Below are 6,057 nucleotides of genomic sequence, written 5' to 3'. Positions count from 1 at the left end.
GCCAAGAAAACCAGGACCCAGTCAGTATGCCATAAGCAAACAAGAGCGGCACTGGAAGAGCCCAAAGGAAGAGAGAAATGGCAGGTCCCAGCCACTACCCTCAAAGCAGATGGCCCAAAGAGATGAAGAACGATGGAGTCAGGGGGCTCCTAAGCTGGTACTCCAACTGACCCCTGAGGAACCCCAGCTGCCATTGGACACAGAGGGAAAGGCTGTTGAATTCCTAGTTGACACCAGTGCCACTTACTCAGTTCTGGCAAACTTGGTCACAAGAGTTGTCAAATTTGAGGGGTATCAAGGAAGGCCCAAGAATGGGCATTCATAGAACCATTAGACAACCCAATGGTTACTGTAAAAACCTGTCACACACTAAACTCTGCCATCTTGCTACCTACAGAAACAGTGCCCTTGAAACATGATTGTATAGAAACAAAAGACACAGTCTATTCCAGTTGCCCTCAGAAAGGGAATGGTCCAGAGATGGGAGCGGTTTTATGTGGGAGGGAAAAAGGCTGACAGGAGAAGCAATAACCTCCCAGACCCAAGTCATAGAAGCAGAAGCCTAGCAGTGGGGACTTCTGCCCAGAAGGCAGAGCTGATAGTCTTCACCCAAGCCCTAGAACTTAGAAAAGGGAAGATCTTAAATTTTTTATACCAGAGAGACACATCCTAGAGAAGATTGGCAGATTGATTTCACTGCCGTGCTGAGAGCACCAAGCAATTTCAGCTGTCTCTAGTAGACAACGTTTTCTGGGTGGATAGAAGCATTCCCTGATAGAACTGAAACGGCAGCTGGAGTGGCTAAGGCATTACTAAAAGAAATAATCCCTGAGTTTGGACTCCCAGGATCCCTACAGAGGGATAATGGTCCAGCATTTGTGTCTCTAGCCAACGAGTGCCCTGGGCATAAAACGGACCTTGCACTTAGCCTGGAGATCCCAGTCATTGGGAAAAGTGAGATCCAATCAAACCTTAGTCATGCTATGTCAGGAAGCTCAAGAAAACTGGATTAAGTTGCTTCTTAAGATTGCCCAAAAGGATAAATTAAAGTTGCATTTGAACTCATGTACTATGGGCTCATTCCCTAAGCCCAAGAAAAGGGATATTTTAACTCCCTTAAAATGGAACAACTCAAGTATGCCCTTCAGGAAAGAGAAACCATGAAAGTTCTCACAAAATAGGTAACCGGGTGCTGCCTGCCCCTGCTGACCTGACCCTACATCCCTTCCGTCTGGAAACGGAGGGTACCTAAAATCCCACAAAACCAGCAGCCCACAAGATACCACGGTAACCACCACCACCGTATGCCTGGGACAAAGCTGAGGGCCCTATACTTCCTTTATACTCTCTCCATCTTGGGCATTACAATGCTCACCCCACTGTTGCCTCAGGGCAAACACATTTCTTCTACAATGTGACCAGAGATGCTCAAGATGGATGGAAAGTCACTGATTGTTTGATCTGGAAACAGGAAAGGACCATCAGACACTTTTAAGAGGAAACCCAATAACCGAGGGGGAAGGACTAAATATCATCTTCTTCCCAGCCGGAGAGAAACTGTAAACAAGTTGAAGTCTCAGCTGGTCTCACTTGTGATACTTATGGATAAACAGCATCAACAATATGTGAATCAGGTGATCCAATGAGGGAAAACAACCAGTTGAGTCTGGTACCTGGGTGCCCCGATGGGTCCTTAGATAGATACCCAGGTGAAAAACCAAAGCACTGCCACTTCAAGGACTCAAGCCAAGGGCAGAGGGTCACTGTGCTTACAAAGAGTATATGTGTTCTTGGCTAAGCCCCCAGACTCAACAAGGGGCTGGGCATCCAATGTTTAGACAGTACCAAGGTGAGGGGTGGTATCACCATGAGAACTGTGGGACCAGGTTCAAACTTAATTGGAGTTTTCGGTCAAACCACTACCCAAAGGAAGAAGCCGTGACACTCCAAAAAAAAGCCACAATATTACTAATCTCAGGAATCACTGCACTTATTGGGGTACTAGTGACCCTGGCTAAGGGAACTACCTATAACACCATCACCCTAAAAAAGGTGGCAGCCACAGTGGCCACTAAGACTGACCTCAACTTCAAAATATTAGGGGAAAAAACAATCTTGACATGTGAAGCAGCCCAAACCTTTAAATTCCATATAAAAATTTGTTTTCTCACTGGCCAATATGGTCCTAGATAACCAAATGGCTCTAGATTATGTTAGCTAGGGTTACGTCATGGGATTATGTTAGCATAGGGAAGGGTCTGTGCTCTGACCAGTTGGCCAATTTACTTTTATGTCAGTGCAAGTGGCCTGACTGGAGAAAGTGCAGACAGGCTACTGGAAAAGGCAACTTGGCTAACAGAAGCCCACCAGGCTAACCTTGAAACGTGGAGCAGGGTAAAACAGGTCCCTCCAGAATTACTTGGTTTCTACCTTTCTTGGGCCCCATAGCAACTATCCATTCTCTGATCATGTGCTGACATTTGGGCCATGTTTCTTAAATTGTCTGGTGTCCTTCATCTCCAAAAGGTCAGACAAATGGTGGTTACTCAGGGATACGAATGTTTAGGGCCAAGGCCTGGTGATGATCAAGCATGTCTAAAGGCAGCATGGAAGAAGTTCTGTTCCTCTTACTCAAGGTTATGAGGATGCCAGAACTCAGCCAGAAGCAGTTATAAGACAGACCACTGTCCTGCAGCCGCTCAGCACCCCTCAAAAATGAGAAGCAGAACAAAAGACAGAGAATGGATTTATCACCCACAAAGCCCATTAACCATTCCCCGGAAACAAAAATAGAAACTGGGCAATGAAATGCATTCTTACCTTTCTTTAGTCCTTTGTGTTCAGTCCCTTTCACTTGTTCACAGAGGGCTGCCTGTAGACGCTTTGCCCCAAGCACCGGGGGCCAGAGCCCCTAGTACTGACGTCTCAGCTCCAGGCCGTTTGGAGAAGCACTGCTCACCACACTCAGTCTAGGATGGTGGTGGCCGCTGTGTGCAGAGACGCTGCCTGGAGCCTCAGCAGAGCACCGGTCTCCAGCCGCAGGGAACTCCGCCCCCTCCGCCAGGAGATCCCTACACAGTAGCCCCTCCCACAGCCTGTCCAGGAGCACGTGGGGAACACGGGGAGCCGGGAGCCTCAGGTGCATGGCTGGGTATGCTTTAGAGCCCGCTGGGAGCTGTTTCTGTCCAAAAAAGAAAGCTTTCCTTGGCTCCTGAACCAAATTTGGTCCCGTTAATTGGCTTGAAGAACACCAGGCAGGAAAACCCTTGTTGGAGACTGACTCAACCGACGTTGGGGTCCGGTGACAAAGGTTTAAGCCAACGGTCAGAAAGATGAAGACTCGAGGTGAGAGATAAGGTAAGTCTTTCTGGGCTAAGCAGAAGAGAGGATGAGCTGATTCAAGATCAATTTTGGAGGCAGAGTCCTTGGGACTTTGTCGGACTCATCCTGGGTGAGTGGGGAGAAGTTGGGGCTCCCCTGGATTGTGGTTCTGGGATGGGGAATGCCAGAGGAGGAGCAATCTGGAGACAGACACCATCAGGTCTGCCGAGAGATAGCTTTCCAGCTCATGGAGGCACCAACACACTTTGGGCCCACGACACACGGGAGCAACCAGGCAGCAAGCCACATTTTCCCACTTGTGCTTACTTTGACTTTGACTCTGTGGCTGGATGAGCCCTCAGACACGAGTCCCAGCTTCATTCCTCAGGTGAAGCCCTTAAGGTGTTTGTCAAGGTCCGCCAGATAGTTGTTCAGTCAAAACTAATGCCAGCCCTGAACTCGAGAGCAAAGACACAGCCCGACCTCCCTCCAGATTTCACATCCCTCAGATTGAGGTGCTGACCGGTGTCACAGGAGAGGGGAATGTCACGTCCTGGGATCTGCAGGAGTCTCTAGGACAGTCAGCCATCTGAGGGTCCTTGGCTTTGGCTAGGAAATATTTCAAGAGCGAGCCAAAGAAAAATGAAATTGAGTTTATTTGGAGGCATACTCTGTAGGCAGAATACAGAGCATATCAGAAAGTAAGAGCAACCCCAGGGAATAGGTTTCCTGGATTTTATGGGCTGAGTGATTTCATACTGCTAACAAGTGGGAGGCATATTCCTACTATTTCAGATAGGATGGGAATTTCCCAGGAATTGGGCCACTGCCCACTTTTTGGCCTTTCAGGGTCTGCCTCGAAACTGTCATGATGTAACAGGGAGTGATTTTTCAGTATTACAATGAAGCTATAATGACCAGACTATTCTCAAAGCCACCTTGGTTCCAGTTGGTCTTGATCACATCCCAGTGGCTACGCTCCCTCTTCATTTATCTGGTGGCTGTGTCCCGCCCCTTTCCCTGCTGTCTTTCCTTGACCAGTTCTCTGGCCAGGGCAGCTTGGGTTAGATGTGGAAGCATTTCAGCCCCACTTCACCTCTTCTCCCACAGTGAGGTCAAAATTGGAAATGCTAGGCTCTCATGGAGACCGACATCCATCCAGGAAGCAAAGATAAGCTGAGGATGGGGCCTGGGAATTCCACCGGTGAGAGGGCACTGCCAACTTGCCAGCCTTCAGAAGGGTCATGAAAGCTGACATTGTGGTGATGGTCTCCCTGGGTGTTTCTTGTCTAACCAGTTGTTAGACAAGACTCTTCCTGTTTCTCGGTGTTGCCTGAGGCCCCCAGACTGAGAACAATAGATGTTCAGACTCCACCCTCTAGAGCCAGGTGTTGGGTCACCTGGCACAGAGCCTTTTCTTATCCGTAGCCTGGAGGTGATGATGGGTGAATGCTGGAGAACCGGTTTGGAGTTCAGGACACAGAAGAGGCTGGTTGAAAGGATTTCTTTAGAGACAGCTGTCTAGGGGTGTTGGGGGAGAGGTGAGTGAGGAGGCAAGTGAGGAGGTCCTCAAGGAAATCTTTCTAGAGGGGAGCTTGATTCACATCTCTGGGAATTAGGGAGGTAGAAACTTATTCCTGGCTTATAAATGGAAGGTGGCTGAGCCAGAGGGAAAGCTTTGGAAGGTAGGGTGGTGTCTGTTTCTGAGGGGCCCTAGCAGCGGCATCAGCCTGAGAAGGCAGGAAGGGAGGAGGGGTTGCCAAAGGAGGGACGGGCTTCTGGAACCAGGAAGTGGGGGGAAGCATGCTGGAGAAGGCATTGCCCATTGTGAGTCACTGCAAATGGGCGATCCCCCCAAAACCCACAAAACATCCCACATTTGGAATAGTCCCAGAGTGTCCTGACTCCAGATCATAACCTCATCGTTTGGACTCTAGGCACGTTTTCTCAGAGACCCCCCTCCCCTTTCCCCCAGGCTATACCCTGAAAGAGCCAAAAGAACAGCAGTAAGACAGGAGGTGGAACAAGGAAGCGATCCTCCCTGCTGCAGGCATCCAAGACCAAGCCTTGCCAGGAAGGAACGTGTGTGTGTGTGTGTGTGTGTGTGCAGAGTTGCAGGGGGCAGGCAGGGGCAGAGATTTGAAATGTATGAGTGAATAGAGCTTTGATTTAGATTACTAGATTTTCACTGTTTATGAACTGTTTTGGATGGTGACCCTGAGCTTGAGTGGAAAAGATGTGTGATGATCCAGGATTGTGGAAGGAAGGCCTGAGGTAGAGCAGAGACTTACACTTCATCAAGTCAAGCTCAGCAGATCAGCTGATGACATTTTTTCATAGAAGTTCGGGGCCCGCACTGGACTGGTGGTGCCCTGGCCAGGTGTGAGAGCAAAGGAAGGGCCAGGCCCCACGTCCTTGGATACACTGAGGCCTCTCAGTGTCAGAGACCCCAACCAGAAACCATGTCACTGGGTCTTTTGATGATGAAGATGAGAGCCGGGGTGGGGCTCTGCAGAAGGATTAATCCTGGGTTTCAGAACCAAGCTGAAGGCCCGCGGGGCGTGTGACCACAATCCGTGCTTCCCTCCCGGACAGGATGTCTGCCTTCCTCCCTTCCCCCATGGACATCTGCGTGGAAATGGTCTTTCTTCCGCCTCGTGCTGATGAGGATTTATTGGCAGTGAGCCTTTCCAGTGTGCATTTCCTTCCCAGGGAAGCTGATGCCTTCACAAAGGA

The 6,057-nt window shown here is 49.5% G+C and overlaps 1 long non-coding RNA gene across 5 annotated transcripts in view; it reads right to left on the bottom strand.

The window, feature by feature from the left end:
- Positions 1 to 3,542, bottom strand: part of LOC147350425 (uncharacterized) — a 217,361-nt gene extending 213,819 nt beyond the window's left edge. For 2 of the 5 annotated variants that reach the window (XR_015148840.1, XR_015148838.1), the window contains exon 1: positions 2,821 to 3,533. This is a non-coding gene — a long non-coding RNA (uncharacterized LOC147350425). Of the gene's footprint in view, positions 1 to 2,820 lie in introns of all 5 variants that reach the window. The other 3 variants (XR_015148839.1, XR_015148836.1, XR_015148837.1) reach the window with 3 other exon arrangements.
- Between the last annotated feature and the right edge of the window lie 2,515 nt (positions 3,543 to 6,057).

Source organism: Bos grunniens, chromosome 20, assembly GCF_055505025.1.
Source record: "Bos grunniens cultivar Pamir isolate PY7600 chromosome 20, Bosgru_T2T1.0, whole genome shotgun sequence".
Classification (NCBI taxonomy): Eukaryota; Metazoa; Chordata; class Mammalia; order Artiodactyla; family Bovidae; genus Bos; species Bos grunniens.
This window is presented reverse-complemented; position numbering and strand designations above follow the sequence as displayed.